The sequence below is a fragment of the Canis lupus genome, chromosome X, assembly GCF_003254725.2.
Source record: "Canis lupus dingo isolate Sandy chromosome X, ASM325472v2, whole genome shotgun sequence".
Lineage (NCBI taxonomy): Eukaryota > Metazoa > Chordata > Mammalia > Carnivora > Canidae > Canis > Canis lupus.
In genome coordinates this window covers 39,590,750-39,606,508 of record NC_064281.1, presented here as the reverse complement: position 1 = coordinate 39,606,508, position 15,759 = coordinate 39,590,750, and the positions used below count along the sequence as shown (strand labels likewise).

The 15,759-nt window shown below is 41.3% G+C and overlaps 1 long non-coding RNA gene across 2 annotated transcripts in view; it reads left to right on the top strand.

Moving 5' to 3' along the window:
• LOC112673151 (uncharacterized) overlaps positions 1-15,759 on the top strand; it is a 111,655-nt gene that overhangs the window by 23,166 nt on the left and 72,730 nt on the right. For both annotated transcript variants that reach the window (XR_007409231.1, XR_007409232.1), the window contains one exon: positions 3,570-3,650. This is a non-coding gene — a long non-coding RNA (uncharacterized LOC112673151). The remainder of the gene's footprint in view (positions 1-3,569; positions 3,651-15,759) is intronic.

Genomic DNA, 15,759 nt, shown 5'->3' with positions numbered 1-15,759 from the left:
TTAACCACATTGTACTGATCCTCTATGTAAAAAACGTAAGCCCAGGTAGATGGCACCAGCTTATGTCTAGAGCATCCCGTGGTCTCCGGGCTCGCTCTCTGCAGCTCTGAATTTCTGGGATTTTAATTCCTTGTGCTGGGATTTTAATTTTGTACTGATGTCTAATTAATGGCTGTATTAGTCCACTTCTTTGAGATACTTAACAAAGAAACACCTGTGTGAAAAAGCAGGCACAATCTGATGGGGTGGAATATCTGAGTTAAGAGGTAGCTTTACTCCGCAGAATGATGCCCCCCCTCCCCCCCCCCCCCCAGTTCTGCAGTGAGGAATTTCTGTTCAACAGTCCTTTGAGATTGGTTTTATTTCATTGGGACAACTCTGGACACCGAGGCTTAAAGAGAATTTAATTAGGAAGTGGCAGAGCCTGGATTTGTGAGCAGATCTGTTTGTCTCTTAGATGCATTCTTTTTTCCTGTTACTACTTTGTTTCTCACTGGTTGAATGGATCTTCCATGGCCTTGGTTCTTTGTGCTATGGCGTGCATACGAATGAGATGGGCTGAGCGCTTATGATCAGCTCGCGCTGCTATGGTGAATACCTGTGGATCTGAATACTTTTGGACTAATGTGGATAAATACTCATTAGTGCTGTGTGACATCTATGTCCTTAAAGCTTTCATACTGTGAAGACTCTTCTTTTTTTTATGTACAGGTTATACTGTGGTCATATAACAAACACATGTAAAAAGGGTTCTTATAATTCTTTTCAGAAAGGAACTGTTGGAGCAGCCTACTAAAACTATATTTATTGAATGTATTAAATGTAATTTATTGAGAATTCTGTAAAACTTGTCATCTAGTAATGATTTCAAGTGAGGTAGTTCCTGATGATCGATTTTTATTAACCGAATGACTGATAATGCCTTTGGTCAGAACTTTACGGGTCAGTTCAAGACTGTAAACTTAACTAGTAATGGGGAGGCACTCATCTTCTAGTTAAAGCGGTTTTCATTACTGATCTGTTACGTGACAAGACACTGCAGATATATTCTCTCTAATCCTTCTGAGTTAAGTGGAATCCTTATTTTGCAGTACAGAAAACTAGACTTTGCTAAACAAAAAACAAAAAAAAACACCAAACCTTCCCAAGACTGCAGTGCTAGAGTGTGGTAGAACTAAGATTGAGACTTAACTTTTCTGACTCTAAAACCGTGCTTTTGGCTGCCCTGGTAGGGAGACTGGCTTCCTTCCTGTTAGTCCTCTGTTTTTTGTTTTTGTTTTTTTTAATAAAGACGTTTCATTGTGTTTCTTCAAAGTGAATTGTTCCAAATTAGTTTATCCTTATGTCTCAAAGAGCCATTTACCATATGGATCTCCACTTCCCCTCTGTTTGGTAGTTGGTTCTTTGGGGATTTTTTTTAAAACCTTTAATGTATATAGGCCTGTGTATGAAATACAGTATACTTGCAGATATGTGGTAGAAACTGTGCAGCTGAAAGAGATACTATAAACAAGCACCCATCTAAACCACCACTGAGGCCAAGAAATGGAACCTGGAAGCCTTCTTTTCCCTCTAGTCGTTTGCCCTTTCTCCCAGAGATATCCTAATTTTATGAAAATCCCCCCCTTGTTTTGCTTTTTAATTTTACTATCTAAATATTTATCTCTAAATTATGTAGTTTTGCTGATTTCTAAGCTTTATGTGAATAGATTAATATAGCATGTATGTTGCATCTGCCTTTATTTGCTCAACAGATTTAGTGATACCATTTTCTGCATAGTGATCGTGTACATAATTTGTTAGATTTATTTCCATGTACTTAATAGATTTTTATGTGATGAAAATGGCATATTTATCAGAACTTTATTTCTAACAATTGCTAGTATATAAAAAACGAAACAAAATTTTTTTGAGCTTTGATGTTATAGTCCATAATCTTGCTAACAAAAGCCCTTTAAAAGTGTAGTAATATAGTGAGGCCTTTGATTTTTTTTTTTTCCTATGAACATAGTCTTCTCATCTGTCAATAATACTACTACGTTTTTTCTTCCTTTTTAACCCTTATATCTTTTTATTGCTTTACTGTCATGGCCAAGACTTCTAGCACACTGTTGAGTAGAAGAAATGATGGTAGATGTCTTCTCTCATTCCCCTTTTTAAAAGGGAATGCTTTTGAGATTTTACCTGTAAGTACTATGTTTCTTATAGGTTTTGGCATGTATCTTCTTTTAGAGGATGAATTTTCCTTCTGTTGCTCAAGTTACTTTTTTAATCAATAGATGTCACTTTTTCTGTATCAAGATGAGAATCTGATTTTTTTTCTTTTACTCTGTTAATATGGCCAATTATATTGACTGACTTTGAAGAGAAATGAAGGGTGGAGTCCAGATTTAAATTCAATTTGAATAGGTATATGGTCCTTTTGAAATACTGTGGATTTGATGTGCCTGATATTTTCTTTAAGATTTTTAAATCTGTGATCAGGAATGAGACTGGCCTATAATTTTCAGCTCTTGCATAGCTCTAGTTGTGTTTTTGTACTTGGCTCAATCTAAACTCCAAGCTGTGGAACGTGCCCTTTGCTGCTGTTCTCTGGAAAGGTTTGTATAATTTAGCCTTAAATCTTGTGTTAAGTGTTACTGCTTTCTTAAATTTTTGGTAGAACTTGATGGTGAAGCCATCTAGATATGCAGTTTATTATTATTATTATTTTTAATTTTATTTATTTATTTATTTATGAAAGTCACATATAGAGAGAGAGGCAGAGACACAGGCAGAGGGAGAGGAAGAAGCAGGCTCCATGCACCGGGAGCCCGACGTGGGACTCGATCCCGGGTCTCCAGGATCACGCCCTGGGCCAAAGGCAGGCGCCAAACCGCTGCGCCACCCAGGGATCCCCTATTATTATTTTTTTTACTGTAGGAAAGTTTTTAATTACTGATTCGGCTTCTTAAAGGACTGTTTAGGTTTTACATTTCTTGTGATTCTTTCAGTAAGTTGTATTTTTTGAGAATTTTTCCCAAGTTGTCCAAAATTTTAAACTTTTTGGGATAAAGTTGATTGAAATATGCTATCTAATCATCTTCACTATCTGCAGTTACGTCTTTTTTCTCTGTTTTAATCATCGGTTTTCATTCAGAGGTTTAGCATGTTTATTAATATTCTCAAAGGGCCAATTCACACTTTTGCCTATTGTCACTATTTTATGCTTGGTTTTCCATTGAATTTCTGCTCTCATTAGGATTTCCTTCTTTGTGCTTTCTTTGGTTTAGTTTTGGTCTTTTTTTTTTTAAGATTTTATTTATTTATTCATGAGAGACACAGAGACAGAGGCACAGACACAGGCAGAGGGGAGAAGCAGGCTCCATGCAGGGAGCCCGACATGGTACTCGATCCCAGGTCTCCAGGATCACACCCTGGGCTGCAGGCATCGCCAAACCGCTGAGCCACCCGGGCTTCCCTAGTTAGGTCTTAATGCTTTGAGATGCATACTTAGCTTTGTAACTTTTCGCTGTTCTTAGAAAATAACATATATATTATATTTATTCCCTTTCTTTCCTTTTCTTAAGTAAGCTTTACACCCAGGATGGGCTTGAACTCATGACCTCGAGATCAAGAGTGTTACATGCTCTACCGACTAAGCCATCCAGGTACCCCTCTAAAATACATATTTCTTATTTTAAGTAGTTTAGGCTTTAATCTATAAATTTGAAAATGTAAATTTGTTATACAGTTTGAAATATTGTTGAATTTTTACTTTTTTTCTTTGACCTTTGAGTTACTTCGATATTATTTAATTTTCAAATAAATTGGAGTTGTTTTAATTGTTCTGCTTGACAAAACATCATTTCTATTTCCTTTAATGTAGTTCTGCTAGTGATGATTTTTTTTTCAGTTTTTGTTATTCTGAAAGTATTTTTCTCCCCTTCATTCTTGAGCGGTGTGTTCATTGCTTATAGGATTCCCAGTTGGCAAATAGTTACTTTTAGCTCTTTGAAGATATCATTCTATTGCCTTCCAACTTCAGTAATTTTTTAAAAAGATTTTATTTATTTATTCATGTGAAACAGAGATTGAGGCAGAGATACAGGCAGAGGGAGAAGCAGTCTCCCTGCAGGGAGCCCTGAGTGGGACTTGATCCCAGGACCCCAGGATCATGACCTGAGCCAAAGGCTCAACCACTGAGCTACCCAGGTGCCCCCAGTAAATTTTTTTGTGGACAGTCATCAGTCTAATTATTGTCCCCTCCTTTTTAAAGATTTTAGTTTTTTAAAAAATATTTTATTTATTTGAGAGAGAGAGAGTACGCTCATGAGCAGGGGTGAGGGACAGAGAAGGGGAGGACAAGTAGACCCCCTCTACCCCAGCAGGAAGCCCTGAGGTCATGACCTGAACTGAAGTCACCCAGGCATCCCTCAGGCATCCCTAAGGATTTTACTTATAAATAAGTTCTACACCAAATGTGGGGTATGAACTCACAATCCCAAGATCAAAGGTTGCAGGCTCCGTTGACTGAGCCAGCCAGGCACCCCTTATTATTGTTGCTTTGGATATAATTTGTCTTTTTCCTCTGGTTACTTTTATTTTTTATTTTTATTTTTTTCTAGTTGGTTACTTTTAAAATTTTATCTGCATCTTTAATTTTCTGCGTTTTTACTATGTTGTGTCAAAGCTTTTCATTTACCCTTTTTGGGTTTATTAGAGCTTCTGGAATCTGAGAGTGGAATCTTGAGTGAATTTTGGAAAGTTCTCGACTGTTCTCTTTCTAGATTGTTCCTAGTCCATTTTCTCATTCTTCTATCTCCAGTAAAATATTTGTTTCAGTTACCTGTTCTTGCACACAAGTCCCTAATAATTAGTGGCTTGGAACAGCAACCATTTCACTATTCAAAATTCTGTTGGTAGATTAGGGCTCAGTTGGATAATTCTTCTGCTTTTGCTTGGGATCTGTCATGAGACTGCAGACAGAAGGCATATGCAGCTCAAACATTGAAAATGCCCTCACTGACATATCTGGTGCCTTGGATAGGGACAACTGGAAGGTCGATCTCGATAGAGGTGACAGGAAATCTTAGGACTAGGCCTCTAGTCATGGCCTCTCCAGGCAGTCTCTCCAGCAAGACAGTTAGGCTTCTTACATGGTGACTCTAGGCTCCTAAAAGAGCTTCTGGAGCTTCTGGAAAAATCGAAGTGGTCAGGCTTTCTTGAGAAATAAGCCCAGAACTGGTACGGTATCACTTTGACTCTGGTATCGCTTTGACTCCGTTCCTTTAGTTAAAGTTAACCAGAACTTGAAAATTGACTAAGCTTTAATTTGGGAGGGGACAGCACAAATTCATGAATACCGGGAAGCATGGCTTGTTGTGTCCTATCTTTAGAAACTACCATACCCTTTACTCTGGCACTTTAGTCCATCGTTATGCCTCTCTGTAATTTGTTTTGAATGCTTTTATCCACCCAACTTACCTTTCAGAGCTCACTAAGTCTTTCTTAATCCGTTGAGCTCCTAATTTAAAGATTGATTTTCACATGTAGAACTGATATTTTCTTCTTTTTCTCACACCTATGTCATTAAAAAGAATAATTTCTAGTTCCCTACTGATATATTGTTTTTCAATATTTTATTTTTTATAAAAATTTTATATATATCTCTATACCCAACATGGGGCTTGAACTCAAAACTCTGAACAAGAGTTGCATGCTCTTTGGTCTGAGTCAGCTAGGCGTCCCAACCCTAATGAAATTTTTAAGTTTGGCTCTTAGCCCCTTGAATATGTCAGGAGTAGTTATTTTACAGTCCAATTCTGACAGTTCTAATATTTGGAGTCTTTTTTTCTGTTGTGTCTTGTTTCTGTTTTTTCTTGCTTGTGATTTCTTTTCTTCTTGCATGAACGGTTACATTTGATTATATCTGGATATTGTGTTTGAAAATCTAAGATACCTTATGCCCCTAGAGAATGTTTTTGTTTTCTGCTGTCAGATGCCTGAAGGTACTAGCTTTCTGGAATCCTCTTATTAATCTAAGTCATCTGAGCCACCCAGATGACTTAAAGCCTGGCTGTAAGTCCCTATGAGGGCTAGTTACTTTCTGTTCAGTCTGCTTTTTTTTTAATCCCCAGATGAGATAGTCTATTCTTATTGGGCCCTGACTTCTGTTTTTTCTCCTCGAGAGGCCATCAGAAATAACCTTCATCCTCTCATTTTCCAAGAGTATCAGCAAATACAGTCGTGTTTTCACTTTTGTTTCATCTTTTACTTCCCAGCAACATGACAAGGTTAGTTTCACGGCAAGAAGCCCATTTCTTTCATATCCAAATGGACAACTTATTAAGAATTTGAAAGGCGATGGTGACAAAAAAGTAAAAGGTTGGTTACCATGCCTAAGCAAAGATCACCTGGAGTGCTAGCACACATAACCCGTATCATTTTCATAAGGTGCCAAGTCCGTATTTCCACGCAAGTTACAATCCCGTAGCAAAGACAGACTTCTACTTAGGGGTTTATACATTTCATCATGCCAAATGCAATTGTATCTGAGCAATGAGCAAAACAGCCCCATGTATGTCCTCCCACCCACCTTTAGACTTGGTACTCAGTGGTTACCCACAATTTGAATAGCTCTTTTGTACCTTTTTAAGATATTTTCTTCCCCTTTGCTCAGCTGTTTTCAGTGGGTGTATTGGCCCCAACTACCTGGTCCATTGTTACTGAAAGTAAATGTTGCTAATAATTTTTAGTATTCATTTGCTTTTTAGTCTTCATTCTGTAGGTTTTATGTGCATTCTTTATACATAGAGGTAATACACATTAATGGTATTAATAACTTGTCATACCCCTAGTTTAATACTCGTTATGGTCAGAGTTGGCTTCCTGTGTTTTGCCTCCTTTTTAAACTGCTTTACAGTCCCAGACCATTAGAAGAACATCCAAGGCACTGTCTTAGCCATTGTTTTTCCGTATGTGTGGCTTGTGCTCCTCCTGCGTAAGAATTATCTGAGGGGGGCATTATTAAAAGTGATCTAGTCCAATTATTGCATCTTTCTTTTCTTTTTTTTTTTTTTAAATTTTTTATTTATTTATGATAGTCACAGAGAGAGAGAGAGCGCGGCAGAGACACAGGCAGAGGGAGAAGCAGGCTCCATGCACCGGGAGCCCGATGTGGGATTCGATCCCGGGTCTCCAGGATCGCGCCCTGGGCCAAAGGCAGGCGCCAAACCGCTGCGCCACCCAGGGATCCCTTTCTTTTCTTTTTCTTTAAGATTTTATTTATTTATTCATGAGAGACACACAGAGAGAGGCACAGACACAGGCAGAGGCAGAAGCAGGCTCCATGCAGAGAGCCTGATGCGGGACTCGATCCCGGGACTCTGGGATCACGTCCTGAGCCGAAGGCAGATGCTCAGCTGCTGAGCCACCCAGGCGTCCCTATTGTATCTTTCATACAGGGAAACACAATAAGAACAGTTAAGTACATTGAGTTTAACGTTGTGACTTAATTTTTTCAGATAGAGTTACATTTGGCACGATAAAATGCCTATGTAGGTGTCTGTGCTACAGCATTGTAACTTGTATGGACATGAGGACTTGGCACCTTAAGAAAATGATCTGGGTTATGTGATAGCACTCCAGGTGACCTTTGCTCAGGCATGGTAACCAAGCTTTTACTTTTTGTCGCTAGTGCCTTTCAAATCCTTAATAAGTTGTCCATTTGGATTTGAAAGAAATGGGCTTCTTGTGAAACTAACCTTGTCATGTTGCTGGGAAGTAAAAAAGGTGAAGCCAAAGTGAAATTGTACATGTCAGGAGGGAGGTGATCATTTGGCAAGCCTTACTCCTAGCAATGCTGCAAATGTTCTCTCTCAAGCCTTCTCACCAATTGACCAGCTCCAGAGACCAAAGTACCTGTTCAGTTAAAATCCCTTTCTGGTATGCAGTCTGTGGATGGAATGTCTTTGAGAATGAAGTTGACTCCATATTAGAGTTACCTGAGATCTCCACAAAGTCGGTGGGTCAAGTTTAAGAGTCTGTTAAGGTTTTATGGATTGCTCCTTTGTTACTCTAGGTGTTTTCCATTTTTTACTAGAAACATCCTTAAGCTTGTTACTGTTTTATTTTTTGGTTGCTGTTTTGATTTACTGTTTGTTATCTGTCCCTCCTCTTTATCTTTACCATTATGATGCCCAGGCAGAAGTATTCTTTTAGTGGAGGTGGAGAGGTGGCTAGAAGAACGTCAGGTGGGATCCCTGGGTGGCTTAGCAGTTAAAGTGTCTGCCTTCAGCCCAGGGTGTGATCCTGGGGACCCGGGATTGAGTCCCACATCGGGCTCCCTGCATGGAGCCTGCTTCTCCCTCTGCCTGTGTCTCTGCCCACCCCCCCCCACCCCCTGTCTCTCTCATGAGTAAATAAATAAAATCTTAAAAAAAAAAGAGCATCAGGTGACCAGAATTCTTCCTCTTTCTGACCATTGGGGACTTAGTTTATTTCTGGGAGCCTGGCAGTCTTCACATCCAAAAGACAGATTAGATGATACTCATATTCAAGCTATCCGTTTCTTTTTTTAAAGATTTTATTTATTTATTTGAGAGAGAGAGCACAAACAGCAGGAGGGGCAGGCTGAAGGAGAGGTAGAAGCAGACCCCCCCTGCTAGGCAGGGAGCCCTATATGGGGCTCTATTCCAGGACCCTGGGATCATGACCTGAGCCGAAGGCAGATGCTTAACAAACTGAGCCACCCAGGTGCCCCTCTAGCTATCCATTTCTTAACAAAATTCTTAAAATTAGACATCTGCTATAGACTGCTTGTGTCACACACACACCCCCATTCATGTTAAAGTCCTTTTTTAAAAAAAATTTGAGTAATCTCCATACCCAGTTTTGGGCTTAGACTCAACAACCTTGAGATCAAGAGTGGCATGCTCTACTGACCGAGCTAGCCAGGTGCCCCCATGTGTCAAAATCCTAACCCCAAAGTGATGATGCTATTAGGAGGTAGAACCTTTGGGAGGTGTTCAGGTTATGAAGGCTTTGCCCTCATGAATGGGATCAGTGCTCTTATAAAAGAGACTGCAGAGGGATCCCTGGGTGGCGCAGCGGTTTAGTGCCTGCCTTTGGCCCAGGGCGCGATCCTGGAGACCCGGGATCGAATCCCACATCAGGCTCCCGGTGCATGGAGCCTGCTTCTCCCTCTGCCTGTGTCTCTGCCTCTCTCTCTCTCTCTCTCTCTCTCTCTCTCTCTCTCTCTGTGACTATCATAAATAAATAAAAAAATTTAAAAAAAAAGTTAAAAAAAAAAAAGAGAGACTGCAGAGAGATCCCTTGCCTGTGTTCTGCCCTATGAGGCTACAGCAAAAAGATGGCTGTCAGGAAGTGGGCCTGCACCAGACACTGAATCTGCCAGCACCACGATCTTGGACTTCTTAGCTTCCAGATCTGTGAGAAATAAATGTTTGTGTTTATAAGCCATCCAGTTTATGGTGTTTGTGTTACAGCAGCCTGAACGGACTTAGACAGTATCCATGTGGCATTATTGCATACTCACTTGGATAGCTGAGGATCTCTTAGTTTAAAAGCATCTAGGCAGAAGCTAGACAGTTGGGAGCCATCAGTGTATAGATGGCATACAGAATTGTGAGCTCACATGAGACCACCAAGGGAGGGAGCTGTAGAAGAGAATAGGAGCCAGCTGAACACTGAGCCCTGGGACACCCTATTGTTGATGGTTAAAGGCACACAGAAGGAACCAAGAAAGACTGAATAGCTGTGGCCAGGAAAGTAGAAGAACCAAGAAAACTGAGTGTCCTGGGAGTCAAATATGAAAAGTATCCCAAGAGGAGTGTTGTGTTCAATGCAGCTGCTAGTTTAGGTAAGATAAGGATGGAAAATTTACCGTTGGCTGTAGCGATGTGAGGTCATGGTAGATCTTGATATGCGAGCACCCTTTTGGTGAAGGGATAGCACAGAGGGGACATTTTTTAATAGAGTGGTGGGGGGAGGGGAATTAGCGAGTATGGGAACAGAAGTGGTGCTGTCACTGGAAGGGGGCAGGTATGAGGTCAAGGTTTTCATTTTTGTTTTTGAGATAGGAGAAACCAAGTAATTGTAATGTTTCATATACTGGTAAGAATGATCCAGTAGAGGGAGAAACATTTATGAAATGAGAAACTGGGGACAGTTACAGAACTGTTGTCTTTGATGAGGCAAGAAGGATCTAATACCCAAGGGGGCTGATCTTACTTAGGAGTTTAGCAAATTCATAGGAGGTCATTAGCACCAATGTCAAATGTGTTTCACTCTCTACATGTCAAATGTGTTTCACTCTCTACCTTCTTGACTGACACATGGCAGGATTTTGTTTGCTGGCTGTGTAAGTCATGGTGGGGTCATGTAACTGCTTATGACTGGTGAGTTGTTTTAAGCGACACACGTCATTTCTGTGCGTAGGCATTTAATTGTCAGTGTGAACATCCTGAAAAGTTATTTTCCCCAGTGCATGGCCCCCAGCACTGTTCCAAAGGCTGGTTGCTCATCAGCCTACATCCCTGAGAAGGGACAACAAAGAGTGGAGCCCCTAGCTGACCATTATGGACATCTAGCATCCTGTTGCTTTAAGTTGTTGTTCTTAGAGCATGAGCTTAGCCTATCCTGAGTAGATAGGCTAAGTAGATGTAGATAAAGAGGACTTAGGTAATGGTGGGGGCTTGTGGAAAGTTGGTTATGACAGTCTGTGGTGTTGCAGGGAAGTAGGCTAGTGAGCCGTCAAGCTGAGAGTGAGGATGAGAGGCGTTGGAGATTTGAGGAGAGAGCAAAGGGGATGAAATAGTCATTAGGGAGAATATTAGAGTAATTGGACCAGCAAAATGTATCATGATTATCAATCAGGCAGCACTCAGGGCCCACTTGAGGTTGGTGGCCATTATTAAAATGAATAGTTGGTGTGGGTGTATTTTTCTTTCATTGCTGTTGACTGAGTGGGCACAGGCAGGGTGTAGGCAAATAACTGGATTTAAGGAGGAATTGGATTTTGCCAGGCAAATGTGACAGAGTGGAAAGGGGGTTGGGAGATAGATACAAGAGAGTGATTATGTAGCATATTCTTTCAGGACTTTTAATCAGCCTCAGACCTATTCTTAGGGGAGTTGGCACTGAGGACAGAGAGAAATCCTAAAAGTCAAACTCCTCTCATGCTGACCTTGGTTTACAATTTACAAAGCACTTTCGCACATGGCAGCATATGAGAAAGGGTAGATGGTACCATTGGATTGACCATAAAACTGCGTAACTCTTGGCTTCTGTTGGGTTGAGAAGGTCCCTTGGATCCCCATGTGCATATCCTCTGTGCTGTATGAAGTCTCTGCCATAGTGTGCCCTCTTCCTGTTCTGTTATCCTCTCCTTTCTCTTTTCCTCTATGTATTTATTTTTGAAATGTCTGTACTTCCCCTGCGTGGTTTAAGACTGACCATGATACTCCTTGTCCTCCTTTTGTATTTGCTGCTTTTCCCTTTGTTTCATTGTGGGATTTGGCTTTCTGCTAGGCAGGTGGGGAGGGAAGAGATTAGGCATGGTGGGTTACCACAATTCAGAATTAGGCTTAGGGGTTTGATCTATAAGCCCCAAGTCATCCCTCTAGAGAACCTGTGAATTCTCCAAATTATATGTGAGAATACTAAAGCCTGGGGTTACTTGTATTATTTATGCAATAAGGGACAACTGTTACTACCTTTACACACATACCCCTTTTGACTCATGACTCCCCCCACCTCCCCCCTACACACATAGGGAATGTTGGCTGTTAATGGCAGGAATTGTCCCTAATTCTACCATTTGGTTTTAATGTACACAGTGTGCCTCTTTCAGACCACGTAGATCTAAATAATATCCCAAAGGATACTCAATCAAAGCTCTGTTCTCTCTTTGCAGCTTCTAGGTAGAGATGCTGGTTCTAATTCTGGAACTGTTTAGAGGGATGCCCTGTGTTGGTATTGGGTCACTAGAAAGCCAGAGGGGCCAGCTAGTTCTAACAGTTGTTAAATGAGTCTCTTGTGTTTCTTTCTTTAGATCCTTATCTAAAGAAGACAGGACTGGTTTGAGGAGGTCCTGCTGTCTGCTTTTTTGTGCTAAGTTTGAACCCTGGGCTGAGGATTCCAAATGCCCATTCTCATGGCCATGCGTGCAGCCCACCCTGCCCAATTTGAGAGGGGGATGATGCTCACGTGGGGCCTTTGTGCTATATCAGAGAGAAGTAGTTCATACATGGTGCATCAGGGTTGATGTTGAGCCTGGTGCTGTCCACAAGGAAGGAAGGGGCAGGCTTTAGCCATTGGGAGAAGTCATCTCTGGCTTCTAGGAACCTCCAGTGCTCTAGTTAAGGCTTTCTTTTTGGTGTCTCAGAGATCTTTAGTGCTTTCTATTAAAACATGGACAGTTTTAAGATCTTAAAAACTCCCTTGAACGAATACCATGTAGCTAATATAAAGCTAATATAAAGCATTTATTTAAAAAAAAAATAAAGCATTTATTAGCATTTCCTGTGGCTAGATTTGGGAATGATGGACAATGAGGGATGGAAAGGGCAGAATCAGGCCTTGCCAACATCATAGTTTAAGCACCTGTCTGCTCAACAGCATGTGAATTTGAGGAATTTATAGGGTTTGCCAATTTCAGCTTGGGGCCACAGATTATTGCTTAAACTGATGACTCTTTGCACTGGCATCTTTGCTTTATTCATTACTCAGACCATCACCAGCATGTACATGCCTACTTTGGCCTCTCCTAGGCTGGTATGTTCATGGAGAGCTTTTCCCAGGATAAAGTCTCACAGATTGATTCTCTCTGCTTTTTGATCTGTACCTCCAGGCCAGTGCTCTGGGTTGGTAGCAGTGACACCATATGTGAGTTCATTCAGATGGGGCTGAAGTAAGAAAAACTGGCATGCCCAAATGGGTTTCTGAAACGAGCTTTCCCTTTTTTTTTTTTTTAATTTTTAATTATGATAGGCACACAGTGAGAGAGAGAGAGAGGCAGAGACACAGGCAGAGGGAGAAGCAGGCTCCATGCACCGGGAGCCCGACGTGGGATTCGATCCTGGGTCTCCAGGATCGCGCCCTGGGCCAAAGGCAGGCGCCAAACCACTGCGCCACCCAGGGATCCCGAGCTTTCCCTTTTTAAAAAAAAAATCCACTGCAGTTTTGTGGAAGAGCCTGCAAATCACCTGGAAACTATGCAAATATATTTATCTCATTTGCAATTTCATGTGCCTGAATAATACCTGCGGTGAAATTCAAAGGAAACTGTCCTTCAAAATCCTAGATCCCAAAAGCCAAGGAGTCTTGAGTTACTGGGAAATGTGGTTATATAGTGTTTCTTTTTTTTTTTCTTTACGATTTTTTTATTCATTCATGAGAGACACATGGCGGGGGGGGGGTGTAGCAGAGACACAGGGAGAGGGAGAAGCAGGCTCCATGCAGGGAGCCTGACAAGGGACTCGATCCCAGGTGTCCAGGATCACACCCTGGGCTGAAGGCGGCGCTAAACCGCTGAGCCACCTGGGCTGCCCAAGTACCTGTTTCTTAATGTCAAAGGCCCAAGAGACGGAAATGTTCATTACATTTTTTTTAAAAGATTTTATTTATTTATTCACGAGAGACAGGAGAGAGGCAGAGACCTAGACTGAGGGAGAAACAGGCTCCTCACAGGCACAGGGAGCCCGATGCGGGACTTGATTCCCTGACTGGGATCATGACCTGAGTCATGAGACCCAGGAGTCAGCAGACCCTCAACTGCTGGGCCAACCAGCTTCCCCTCATTACATTTCTTTACAGAAGAATAGCCTTGGAAGTTTGAGACCGTCCCTCAAGTCATCATTCTTAACAGTAGAAAGGTGAAATCATGAGCTTTCAAAGATGCCTAGTTTTCTTTGAGGTTAGCCCCTTCTGAAAGGAAGGCTGGACCAGTGAAAGTTAACCCTGCCTTTTTTGCTCTGTTAATTTAAGAGTTATTTCTGTCCTTCTCTCAAGTGTTGTTTCCTTAGAGTAACTTTTACATTTTGGAGGAATGCATGCTGGATCGGTGTTTGGAGTCATGAGAAAGTAAAGAGAATTTTGGTAGAGAGGGAGCCAGTTCAGGAGCCATTCATGAAGTCACAGTTGTTCGAAACACTTGTACACTCCCTCTCTGCATGAATTATTCATTTCGCTGCCTTTGTGATAATAGCCACAGTGTTCAGTCTCTAAGACTGTCTTGTGATATATTCTTCTTTTGCTAAAGGGCTACATTTCAGCAGCCTCATTTGATTTAAAAGGCAATCCAGCATACCACACATACCATTCGAGAAGAATGTGGGGATCCTTCCTGCTATGGAAATGTCATGCATGCTTAAAGTGACAAAGTTTGTCACAAGCAATGGTTTCAAGTACTTTGTAATTCTTCTTGGATCTTCAAAGCAGTTAATTGGAAGGGTTTTCATTTTCGATAAGAAAACACTGAATTATTTGTTTTGCTTTTTAATGTCAAAATTATTGAATTGGAAATGCAGAATATCCAAAACATAGAGGGAAGGGAGTGAGTGTGTTTCTTAAACTATGATAAAATAAAATAAAACCCACATAACACAAAATTTACCATTTCAGCCATTTTTAAAGGTCTCTGGTACAGTAGTGTGAACTATATTCATATGGTTGTGCCACAGATCTATAGAACTCTTTAATCTTATAAAACTTTCATCTTGTAAAACTGTATTCGTTAAGTAACATCTCCCCTTCACACTTCCCACCCCCAGCCCCTGGCCACCACCATTCTCCTTTCTGTTTCTAGGAGTTCAATTGCTTTGGATACCTTGTATAACTGGAGTCCTGCAGTATTTGCCTTTTTGTGACTGGCTTATTTCATTTAGCATGATGCCCTCCATGATTCACCCATTTTGTAGCATATGACAGGATTTTTTCTCCTTTTAATTTATATTCTAAAAAATTTTAAAAATTTATCCATGAGAGACGGAGAGAGAGGCAGAGAGACACAGGCAGAGGGAGAAGCAGGCTGTCTCACAGGGAGCCTGATGCCAGACTCGATCCCGGAATCACACCCCACACCCTGAGCCAAAGGCAGATGCTCAACCACTGAGCCACCCAGATACCCCAGGATTTCCTTTATTTTAAAGACTGAATAATATTCCATTGCCTGCGCATAACCGCATTTGATTTATCCGTTAGTTCATCTGCGAAGGTAGAGCACCCTTTTGTATGGTGTTCTCAGGAAAGCTTTCCTTGGGAGTTAAAGCAACTGAACCACAGAGAACATAGAAAAATCCAATGTGAGTCAGTCATGCTAAGCCATAGAACTTTTGTGATACCTAACATTAGACATTGATACTGGCAAAACTTAGAATTTCATAAACAGAAATTCTAGTATACATGGTTTAGGTTCATACTCCTCCCCCCCCAACACTCCTCCCTCCTGTCACCCCACACACCCCTCTTAGAATGAAAGTCTGTCAGAGGGGCCTTAGGGCATGATATGTCTAGGAGGCAGCACTAGAGCCAGAGTCCCGCCTATACAGACTGACATGTGCCTATACAGACTGACATGCGCTCAAGTGCTGGCCCAAGGACCCGGTGATAATCGATGGCATTTAGTCCTCAATTTCTGCTTCTCTGACCCTCTAGAGGGAAGAGAGAAGGGGAGAGGGGCGGGGTGGGAAGGCAGCTGTTATAGCAGTGAAAGGATGGATGACCTATGAGCTCATTAGGGTTAGTAATGGGTTCTCT